The 12,520-nt window shown below is 39.7% G+C and overlaps 1 non-coding gene across 1 annotated transcript; it reads right to left on the bottom strand.

Annotated features, from left to right (window-relative positions):
- Positions 1-4,286: 4,286 nt before the first annotated feature.
- LOC113908417 lies at positions 4,287-4,393 on the bottom strand. The gene has a single exon (XR_003515482.2). It is a non-coding gene; the product is annotated as a U6 spliceosomal RNA (small nuclear RNA).
- Between the last annotated feature and the right edge of the window lie 8,127 nt (positions 4,394-12,520).

Raw genomic sequence — 12,520 nt, 5'->3', positions numbered from 1 at the left:
GGCAAAGTCAAATGACATGGTGGAAAGCCTGCTGGGTTGGCAGGCCACATGGTGATCTCAGAAAGGTGTTTCTTTCCTGGGTACCTGGGCGCAAAGCCAGATGACAGGAGGTGAGGAAGTGCTGGTAAGGAAGCAGAAGCAGGAGGTGTGGGCCACAGTCGGGGAGCTTGGCAGGAATGGGTCAGGCAGAGAGCGCCCAGCTGACTCTTCTTCACAGTGGTCCAGAGACTGCTTTGCAGGACACATTCATAGGCAGGCAACTATCTCTCTTTTTACTTTAAACCACAACTTCATGTTTCAATTATTAAAAATTTGTATGTAAAACACTTAAAATTATAGACCTATCTAACACAGAGAATAAAAGCCTCCAAAAAAACAAAACAAAACAAAACAAAACAAAACCCCAGTAATCACTGTTAATCATTTAGATATTCCTGCAGGTTGATTTATGTGAACACTAATTTACTTATTTTTAAAAAACAGGTCATACATAATTGTTAACACAAATCCAAATGCATGAAACAAAAACTGATGGAACGGAAAGGAAAAATAGATAAATCCACAATTATGGTAGGAAACTACAATCACTCTCTCAATAAGCCAAAGAATAAGTAGACAAAAATTACTAAGGCTTATAGAACACCTGAGGAGCACTAACACCCTAGTTGACCTGAGTTATGTTTGTAGAACATTCCAACTAACAATAGCAAAATACACATTCTCTTCAACTGCACATGGATCATTCACCAAAACAAACTATATTCTGGGCCATAAAACAAACCTTAACAAATGTAAAAGAACTGAAATCATAGGAAGTATAATCTATGCCCGTAACAGAATTAAATTAGAAATCAATAACAGAAAAGACATCTGGAAAAAAACTCTAAATATTTGAAAACCAAGCAAGTCACTTGTAAATAACCCATGGATCAAAGATAAGTCATAAGGGAAATTAGAAAATATTTTAAAGTGAATGCAGATGATAACATCAAAATTTGTGGGTTGCAATTAAGCAGTGTCTCAAGGGAAACAGTACTAAATACTTAGGTCAGAAAATAAGAAAGATCTTGGGGCGCCTGGGTGGCTCAGTCGTTGAGCATCTGCCTTCAGCTCAGGTCATGATCCCAGGGTCCTGAGATCGGGCCCCGCATGGGGCTCCCCACTCAGCGGGAAGCCTGCTTCTCCCTCTCCACTCCCGCTGCTTGTGTTCCCTCTCTCACTGTCTCTCTCTCTGTCAGATAAATAAATAAAATCTTTAAAAAAAAAGAAAATAAGAAAGATCTCAACTCAGTAATTTAAGCTTCTACCTTAAAAAACTAGAGAGGGGTACCTCGCTGGCTCAGTGGGTAGAGCATGCGACTCTTGATCTCAGGGTTGTGAGTTTGAGCCCCATGTTGGGCATAGAGTTTACTTAAAAAAAAAAAAAACCTAGGAAAAGAAGAGCAAATTAGAACTAAGTCAGGCAGAAAGAAAGAAAGATTGAACAGAAATCAATGAAACCAAGAACAAACAATAGAGAAAAATCAGTGAAACCAAAAATTAGTTCTTTGGGAAAAAAATTAATAAAATTGATAAACTTCTAGCCATACTGACCAAGAAAAAAGGAGAACTGTAAATTATAAATAATAGCAATTAGAGGACATCACTACAGGCTCTAAGACATTAAAAAAAAAGCAAGGAATACTACAAACATAAATATCCATAAATTTCACAACTTAGATGAAATTAACAAATTCCTTGAAAAACACCAACTGTGGGCGCCTGGGTGGCTCAGTTGGTTAAGCGACTGCCTTCGGCTCAGGTCATGATCCTGGAGTCCCAGGATCGAGTCCCGCATCGGGCTCCCTGCTTAGCAGGGAGTCTGCTTCTCCCTCTGACCCTCCCCCCTCTCATGTGCTCTCTTTCTCTCATTCTCTCTCTCAAATAAATAAATAAAATCTTAAAAAAAAAGACAAACACCAACCGTTAAAGCTCATTCAAAAAGAAATGGGTACAACAATAGTGACAACCCAATTCAAAAATGAGTAAAGAACTTGAATAGACATTTCACCAGAAAAGATCTACCAGTGGCCAATAAACATGTGAAAACATGATCAACATCACTAATCATTAGGGAAATACACATCAAAACTACAATGTGATACCACCTCACATTCATTAGGATGGAGAAAAAAAGAAAGAAAGAAAGAAAGAAAAAGAAAGAAAGAAAGAAAGAAAGAAAGAAAGAAAGAAAGAAAGAAAGAAAGAAAGAAAGAAAGAAAGAAAGAAAGAAAGAAAGAAAGAACGGAGGGAGGGAGGGAGGGAAGGAAGGAAGGAAGGAGGGAAGAAGAAACAGAAAATGACAAGTGTTGGCGAGGATGTGGAGAAATTGGAACCCCTGTGCAGTGTTGGTAGGAATTGAAAATGGTGCAGTTGCTGTGGAAAACAGTATGGTGCTTCCTCAAAAAATTGAAAATAATATTACAATATAATCCAGCAATTCCACTTCTGGGTATATACTCAAAAGAATTGAAAGCAGGGTCATATATAAATATATACATGTATATGTATATGTATATACCTACATTCATAGCAGCATCATTCATAATAGCTAAAACCTGGAAGCAATCCAAGTGTCCATTGACAGATGAACGGATAAGCAAAATGTGTTATATACATACAGTGGAATATTACTTAGCTTTAAAAAGGAATGAAAGGGGTGCCTAGGTGGCTCAGTTGTTAAGCATCTGCCTTTGGCTCAGGTAGTGATCCCGGGGTCCTGAGATGGAGCCCTGCCTCGGGCTCCCTGCTCCGCGGGAAGCCTGCTTCTCCCTCTCCCACTCCCTGTGCTTGTGTTCCCTCTCTCGTTGTGTCTCTCTGTCAAATAGGTAAAATCTTTAAAAAAATAAAATAAAAATAAAAAGGAAGGAAATTCTGACACATGCAACAACGTGGATGAACCTTAAGGACATTACACTAGGTAAAATAAGCCACTCACAATAAGACAGTGTGTGAGTCCACTTATAGGAATTACTTAAAGTAGTCAAAATCATAAAGACAGAAAGTGGAATGGCGATTGCTAGGGGCTGGGGAGGAGGAATGGGAAGTTATTGTTTAACAGGGGCAGAGTTTCAGTTCTACAAGATGAAGGGAGTTCTGGAGGGACGCCTGGGTGGCTCAGTTGGTTAAGCATCTGCTTTGGCTCAGGTCATGATCCCGGGGTCGGGCTCCTTGCTCAGCAGGGAGTCTGCTTCTCCCTCTCCTTCTGCTCCTCCCTGCTTGTGCGCCCTCTCTCTCTGACAAATAAATAAATAAAATCTTTATTTTAATTTTATTTTTTAAAAAGATTTTATTTATTTGTCAGAGACAGACAGCGAGAGAGGGAACACAAACAGGGGGAGTGGGTGAGGGAGAGGCAGGCTTCCCGCTGAGCAGGGAGCCCGAAGCGGGGCTCGATCCCAGGACCCTGGGATCATGACCTGAACCGAAGGCAGACGCCCAACGACTGAGCCACCCAGGTGCCCCAATAAATAAAATCTTTAAAAAAAAAGAGTTCTGGAGACAGATGGTGTTTACGGTTGCACAACATTATGAAGGTACTTCACACCATTGAACTGTAGACTTAAAAATAGTAAATATGGTAAATTTTATGTTAAATGTTTTTTACCACAATTTTTAAAAACGGGAAAAATAATACATTAAATTAAATAGTATAACAAAGAGGAAAAAACAAAACAAAACAAAAACAATAACAACAACAACAACAAAGTAATAAAGACTTCTGGATTCCGGTCCAGCATATAAGAAGCCTGGAAATCTTCACTCTATCCTAACAACAAGTAAAAAGCTGAAGAAACTGAAAGATCAACAACTCTTCTTAGATCTGTCAGAGAAGTGAGGTCACGGGGCAAACTGTCCCTGCCCAAACGGAAGAGACAGACGGGTAGATGCAGAGAATCACAACTTACCTGACCAAAAACCTCCACAGGGAGCAGTGCCAGAGTAGGAAAACCTGAGCTATAATTGACGAATTTCTGGATGCTTCCTGTAGACATAACTGAGAGGTAAAAACTCCAGGGAGACCCAGTTGTAGGGGGACCCCAAGCCTCTGTGAGTTTTATCTCCAGGGGCTCCACCAGTCCTCACAGTGAACATCAGAGAAAAATCCCCTCATGCAGGGGGAGAGGAAACGGAGCCATTTTGAAATATGCCAGAGCATTTTGTTCTTTATTTAAAATTGTTTATTATTTTAATTTTTTTATTAACATAATGTATTATTGGTTTCAGGGGTACAGGTCTGTGATTCAAAAAACATGGAACGCTTCACAAAGTTGCGTGTCATCCTTGCGCAGGGGCCATGCTAATCTTCTCTGTATCGTTCCAATTTTAGTATATGTGCTGCCGAAGTGAGCACGCATTTTGTTCTTTACTAGGTTTGCCCTCAGGAGAAACTATTTTCTTTTTAAAGATTTTATTTATTTATTTGAGAGAGAGAGAATGAGAGATAGCACGAGAGGGAAGAGGGTCAGAGGGAGAAGCAGACTCCCTGCTGAGCAGGGAGCCCGTTGCGGGACTCGATCCCGCGACTCCGGGATCATGACCCGAGCCGAAGGCAGTCGCTTAACCAACTGAGCCACCCAGGTGCCCCAGGAGAAACTATTTTACCAGAGCCTAACCTGCTGGGGTTTTATCAGAGCCTAACCTAACTGGGAAGGGAAATATTCAACTCCAGCCCCCTGTAGCCATCCTGTCCCACCCAAGGGGAGAAAATAAATCAGGAGCATGGTGAAGTTCACTTATGTATGCCTCTGTATAAGTGACATGGATGGCAGCAATGATACAAGGGATAGGTGGGAGGAATTAGGAATATTTTGTTATTACAAGGTACTTGCAGTACCCATGAAGAGGTAGAGTGTTATTTGAAAGTAGACTTGGATTAGTTGTAAATATGTATTGTAAACTCGAGGGCAACCCCTAAAAAAAAGTAGACAAAAAATGACACGATAAAAAAGGAGAGAAAATGGATTCATATAAAATAGTTAAAATCACAAAAAGCAGAAAAGTGTGGAAGACAAAATAGAAACAAATGGAAAATGGTAAAAATGTGGTATATATTAATCCAAGTATATCAATGATCAGCTTAAATGTCAATGGTCTAAATACACCAACTAAACAACAAAGATTATCAGAGTGGATCAAAAAACAAGATCCAACATACAGTATCTATAAGAAATGCACTTCAGACTGAATCAACTTCAGAAACAAGGAAAATTGTCAAGGATGGAGAAGGGCAAGAAAACATAATAACACTTAATGTGTATGAGCCTGACAACCGAGCATCAAACTATATAAGGCAAAAACAAATAGATCCACAAGGAGAAAGAGATCAGTCTAGTATTATATCTGGAGACTTTAATATCCTTCTATCAGAAATAGACAGGTCCAGCAGGCAGAGCATCAGTAAGGAGATAATTGAACTCAACAGCACAATAAATAAACTGTATATAATTAACATCCATACACTACTCATCCAACAAGAGCAGATAACACATTCTTCTCAAACTCATGTAGAATATTCACCAAGATATATCATATTCTGGGCCATAAACCACACTTCAGCAAATTTAAAAGAATAGAAATCGTGCAGTGTCTACTCTCAGCCCATGATGGAACTGAACTAGAAATCAACAGAAAAATAGCTGGGGGGGAAAAAAAGCTTTCAAGATTAAGCAACATACTTTTAAATAACACATGGGTCAAAGAAGAAATCTCAAGAGAGGTTTTTAAATATTTTGAACTAAATGAAAATGAAAATACAACTTATCAAAATTTGTAGAATGCAGCAAAAGCATTGCTTAGAGAAAAATTTATAGTATCAAATTCAAATATTAGAGAAGAAGAAATATCTGCAGCACCTGGGTATCTCAGTTGGCTAAGCATCAGATTCTTGACCTCAAGGTGGTGAGTTAAAGCCCCAAGCTGCATTCCATGTTGGGCATGGAGTCTACTTAAAGAAGAAGGAGAAGGAGAAGGAGAAGGAGAAGAAGGAGAAGGAGGAGGAGGAGGAAGAAGAGGAGGATTAGGAGGAGGAGGAGGAGGAGGAGAAGGAGAAGGAGAAGGAGATCTAAAATCAATAATCTAAGCTTCCACCTTAGGAAACAAGAAAGAGAAGAGACATTTAAATCCAAATTAAGCAGAAGAAAATAAATAATAAAAATCAGGGCACCTGGGTGGCTCAGTTAGTTAAGCGACTGCCTTCGGCTCAGGTCATGATCCTGGAGTCACAGGATCGAGTCCCGCATCGGGCTCCCTGCTCGGCAGGGAGTCTGCTTCTCCCTCTGACCATCTTCCCTCTCGTGCTCTCTATCTCTCATTCTCTCTCTCTCAAATAAATAAATAAAATCTTAAAAAAAAAATCAGAGCTGAGGGGTGCCCAGGTGACTCAGTCAGATGAGTGACTGACTCTTGGTTTCAGCTCAGGTTCTGATCTCAGGGTCCTGAGGTCAAGCCCCCACCTTGGGCTCAAGGGGTAGTGTGCCTGAGATTCTCTCCCTCTCCCTCTGCCCCTCCCTCCCAATAAATAAATAAATAAATCTTTAAAAAAGAATAAAAATCAGAGCTGAAATCAATGAAATTAAGAACAAGAAATCAATAGAGAAAATCAACAAAACCAAAAGTTGTGTTTTGTTTTGTTTTTTAATCAGTAAATCTCTAGGTAGGCTAACTAAAAAAAAAAAGAAGACACAGATGGCTAATATCAGAAATGAAAGAGAGGACATCACTACAGATCTCATGGTCATTGAAAGGATATACAGGAATATTATAAACAACTCCACAAATTTGATAAATGGATGAAATGAACTAATTCTTTGAAAGGATACAATCTGCCAAAATTCACACAAGAAGAAATGGACAACCTGAATAAGCCTATCTCCATTAAAGAAATTGAATCAATAATTAATAACCTTTCAAAACAAGAAGTACTAGGCCCAGATGTGTTCACTGCTGATTTCTACCAAACATTTAAGGAAGAAATTATACCAATTCTCTACAATTTCTTCCAGAAGATAGAAGCAGAGGGGATACTTCCTAATGTATTCTGTGAAGCCAGAATTACCCTAATACCCAAATCAAAGATTATAAGAAAACCATAGATCAATATCTCTCATAAATAAAGGTGCAAAAATTGTCAACAAAATATTAGCTAATTGAATTCCACAATGTATTAAAAAGAATTATACACCACAACCAAGTAGGATTTATTTCAGGTATGTAAGCCTGGTTCAACATTCAAAAATCAATTAATATAATCTGTCACATCAATAGGCCAAAGAAGAAAATTATATAATCATATTAATGGAATGGATGAGAGAAATCATTTGACAAAATTTAATACCCATTCATGATAAAAACTCTCAGCATACTAGGAATAGAGAGGAATTCCCTCTATCTGATAAAGAACATCCACAAAAAATGTACAGTTAACATCATACTTAATGGTGAGAAACTTGGGCACCTGGGTGGCTCAGGTGGTTAAGCAACCAACTCATGATTTTGGCTCAGGTCGCGATCTCAGGGTTGTGAGATTGAACCCCTTGTTGTCGGACTCCATGATCAGTGGGGAGTCTGTTTGGGATTTTCTCTCTCCTTCTCCCTCTGTTCCTTCCCCCCACCCCCACCCCACTCTCTCTCTCTCTAAATAAATAAATAAAATCTTTTTTAAAAAAATGGTGAGAAATTCACTTTCCCACTAAGATCTGGAACAAGGCAGGATGTAACTACTTGTCAGAGCTTTTCTTCCTTCCTTCCTTCCTTCCTTCCTTTCTTTCTTTCTTTCTTTCTTTCTTTCTTTCTTTCTTTCTTTCTTTCTTTCTTTCTTTCTTTTTTAGATTTTATTTATTTATTTATTTGAGAGAGAGAGAGAGCAAGAAAGGGGAGGGGCAGAGGGAGAGAATCTCAAGCAAACTCCATGCTGAGCCTGGAGCAGATGCAGGGATCTATCTCAGGACCCTGAGATCATGACCTGAGCAGAAACCAAGATTCGGATGTTCAACCAACTGAGTCACCCAGGCGCCCTGCCACTGCCTTTCAACATCATACTGGAGGGGCACTGGGTGGCTCAGTCGTTAAGTGTCTGCCTTCGGCTCAGGTCATGATCCCAGGGTCCTGGGATTGAGTCCCGTGTAAGGCTCCCTGCTCAGCAAGAAGCCCGCTTCCCCCTCTCCCACTCCCCCTGCTTGTGTTCCCTCTCTTGCTGTGTCTCTCTCTCTCTGTCAAATCAATAAATAAAATCTTAAAAAAACATAAACAAACAAACAAACAAAAAACACATCATACTGGAAATCCTAGCTAATATAATAAGAGGAGAAGAGAAACAAAGGAAAAGGTACACAAATTGGGAAGGAAGAAATAAAATGTCTTTGTTTGCAGATGACATGATCATCCATGTAGAAAATCTGAAAGAACTAACAATAACAACAATAAAAAACCTCCTGTAACTAATAAATGATTATAACAAGGTTGTAGTACCAAGTTAATATACAAAAGTCAATCACGTTCCTATATACCAGCAATAAACAAGAGGAATTTAAAATTTAAAATGTATTCTCATTTATATTAACACTCAAATAAAGTGAAATACTTAAATATAAATCTAACAAAATATGTATAAGAACATATGAGGAGAACTACAAAACTCTGAGAAAAGATATCAAAGAACTACCTAAATGGAGAGATTTCCATGTTCATGGATAGGAAAGCTCAATATTGTTTTGGGTTTTTTAAAAAGATTTTATGTATGTATGTAGGTATGTATGTATTTGAGAGAGAAGCAGAGAGACAGAGCATGAATGGGGGAAGGGGCAGAAGGAGAGGGAGAGACAAGCAGACTCCCCACTGAGCGAGGAGCCCAACACAAGTCCCAATCCCAGGACCCTGAGATCACGACCTGAGCTAAAGTCAGACATTTAACTCACTGAGCCACCCAGGCACCCCAGAGAGCTCAATATAGTTAAGATGTCATTCTTGCCATTTTGATCTATAAATTCAAAGCAATCCCAATCAAAATCCCATCAAGTTATTCTGTGGTTATTGACAAACTGGTTCTAAGGTTTATATGGAGAGGAAAAAGACCTAGAATAGCCAATACAATATTGAAGGAGAAGAACAAAACTGGAAAGCTGATACTACTCGACTTCAAGACATACTATAAAGCTACAGTAATCAAGACAGTGTGGTATTGGCAAAAGAATAGACAAACAGATCAATGAAACATAATAGAGAGCCCAGAAATAGAGCCACATAAATATAGTCAACTGTCTGACAAAGGAGCAAAAGCAATACATTGGAGGAAAGATAGTCTTTTCAACAAATGGTGCTGGACATCCACATGCAAAAAAAAAAAAAATTAATCTAATTAGACCTGATATCTGTCACCAAAAAATTAACTCAAAGTGGATCATAGCTCTAAATGTAAATCACAAAAGTATAAAACTCCAGAAGATAACATAAGAGAAAACCTAGATGACCTTGGAAGTGGTAATCATTTTTTAGATACAATACCAAAGGCATGAAAGACATAATTGATAAACTGCATTTTATTTAAAAAAAAAAAAGTTCTGCTCTACAAAAGACAATGTCAAGAGAATGAGAAGACAAGCCACAGACTGGGAGAAAATACTTGCAAAAGATATATCTGATAACAGATTATTATTGAAAATACACAAAGAAGTCTTAAAAGTCAACAATAAGAACATGCACAACCTGATCGAAAAATGGGCAAAAGGTTAAAAAAAAAGAAAAAAAAAGAAAAATGGGCAAAAGGTCTGAACAGACATCTCACCAAAAGAGATCTGCAGAGAGCAACTAAGCATATGAAGATATTTGACATCATATGCCATTAAGGAATTGCAAATTAAAATAATGAGCTATCACTACACATCTATTAGAAGGGCTAAAATCCAAAAATATTGACAACACCATTTGGAAATATTATTAATGTCCAATATATTTATATTCTATGATACAGGAATTCCACTCCTAGAAATATACCCAGGAGGAATGAATACATACATCCACCAAAAGATATGCACAAGAATGTTTGAAGCAGCTTTATTCTTAATAATAAAACACTGGATACATCCCAAATGACCATGGAAACTAGAAAGGATAAAGTGTGACATATTCATACAATGGAATACTACATAGCGATGAAAATTAAGGAACCACAGCTACATGCAATATCACAAATTAATCTCTGACATAACATTGAATGAAAGAGGCTAGGTGTAAAGGAATTACATACGTACGATTCCACATATATGAACTCCAGAAACAGGCTAAATTTCTCTCTCTATGGCAATGGAGCTCAGAATACTGGTGACATTTGGAGGGGAATACTGACTTTGAGTAAGTTTGCTAGATGCTAGAAACATTCCATACCTTGATCTGGGTGGCCATTACATTATATATATATATAATGATATGCTATGTATACATGTACAAAAATCAAACAGTAAACTTATAACGTGGGCACTTTATTATCTGTAAAAAAAGGAAAAATTTATTATTTCTTATTTTTTATCTATAAAAAAAGAAAAAATAGGGGCGCCTGGGTGGCTCAGTTGGTTAAGCATCTGCCTTTGGCTCAAATCATGATCCCAGGGTCCTGAGGTCCTGGGATCAAGCCCCGCATCAGGCTCCCTGCTCAGTGGGGAGTCTGCTTCTCCCTCCCCCTCTGCCCCTCCCCCCTGCTAGTGCACAAGTGCTGTCTCCGCCTCTCTCAAATAAATAAAATCTTTAAGAGAAAAGTAAAAAAGAAATAAGGGACAGCAGCTCAGGAAAAAAAGGAAGAAGTCTATGTCATCATCTTGAATAAACATTAAAAAACAGAACATTTCCAATACACGTGAAAATACATAACTGAAAATCATATTCATCTGTATACCCTCAAATAAATAAATAAATAAATAAATAAATAAATAAATAAATAAATAAATTGCTCCGCGTTCACTAGGAATTCAAGCACCACACTTTGGTTAATGCATTCCAGGCACACTTCAGGGTTTGATGTGAGCTGGTGCTGGGATACTGGCAACCCAGGGAAGGGCTGGGCCCAAGTGGAGAGTGTGTAGCTAGGATTATGCCTTGTCACCAGCCTGGGCTGGGCTTGTGGAATGCTGAGACTCTGCTTCAAGGTACACGGCAGAAAACTGGAACGGAGGGAGGGTAAATTGGGAGAGGGGGCAAAGAAAAAGGACCAAGGGCAGATTCCCTCCTGCTCTGGCCCATAGCCCAAGTCCTAGACTCCCGACCTCACCAGAGACGCAATAGATGTAAAACAAGGCAGTTGGTTTCCAAGTGGGAAGAGCGCCAGCCATGACTTTTGCTGCCCAAGGAATGAAAAATCAATAATAATCATTTTTATGATTCATGTTCATCCTGTTTTATTCCAGAGCACTTTACCGAAAGGCCCCTTGGCCCAGCCAAGAAGCTCAGGGCCAGGATCCAGGACACCTGGACTCCAGATCTCTGTGTGGAAGACTTGGAACTTTCTTGGGATCTAAGTTTCTCAATTGTGGCAACTGACATTGTGGAGCATTCTACAGTTTCTATACATCCTCTCAGTTGACCCTCCAACCCCTGGGAGGAAAGCAGAGAACACAGGATTGCTATTCTCATTCTATAGACAAGGAAACAGGATCAGATGAAGTTAAGAGACTTGATCAAACACACACTGTTTAAAAAGGTAGGGAAGCCGGGCGCCTGGGTGGCTGGCTCAGTTGGTTAAGCGACTGCCTTGGGCTCAGGTCATGATCCTGGAGTCCCGGGATCGAGTCCCACATCGGGCTCCCTGCTCAGCGCGGAGTCTGCTTCTCCCTCTGACCCTCTTCCCTCTTGTGCTCTCTGTCTCTCAAATAAATAAATAAAATCTTAAAAAAAAAAAAAAAAGGTGGGGAAGCTAAGAAGCTGGGAGCTGTGACTTCTGACTCCAAACACTTTGCTCTTTCCCAGTCAAAATAAGAAAGTCAGTCCCTGCCTTCTCTAAGTACAGTCTGAGATGGATTGATCCCTACGCAAAATGCCCTGGGTATGTTCCAAGGGCAGAGCTGGATTTGTGGAGACTTAACTTGTACAATGAAGGGGGGTCTTTAACAAAAATAATACCAAACGATGAAATAAAATTACGAACAGGGCATTGCACGGGGTCCGCAAATGAGGGGCCATTAGCTCAAGCATCATTAGCAACAAGGTAAATCGGCCTCTCCCACGTGCCCAGCCCTCTCAAAAATCCGGTCACACCAGATCTTGACCGGGGTTTCCTCCCTGTTTGTAAAACGTGGCAGATGTGGGCTGTGGAAGTCCTGGGAAAGGAATCCCATTTCTCCCAGGAGACGAGAGGAATTACAGCAGCAGCGGGGCCGTTGAGTGAGGATGGAAAAGGCCGTGTGCCCGGGGAGAGTCCAAAGGGGCTGGTGACCCAGCTGGCCGCGCTGTGGGCAGTACGCAGTGTGGGGCGGGAGGCCGGCAGCCTGCGAGCCCC

Source organism: Zalophus californianus, chromosome 16 (genome assembly GCF_009762305.2).
Source record: "Zalophus californianus isolate mZalCal1 chromosome 16, mZalCal1.pri.v2, whole genome shotgun sequence".
Taxonomy (NCBI): Eukaryota; Metazoa; Chordata; class Mammalia; order Carnivora; family Otariidae; genus Zalophus; species Zalophus californianus.
This window is presented reverse-complemented; position numbering and strand designations above follow the sequence as displayed.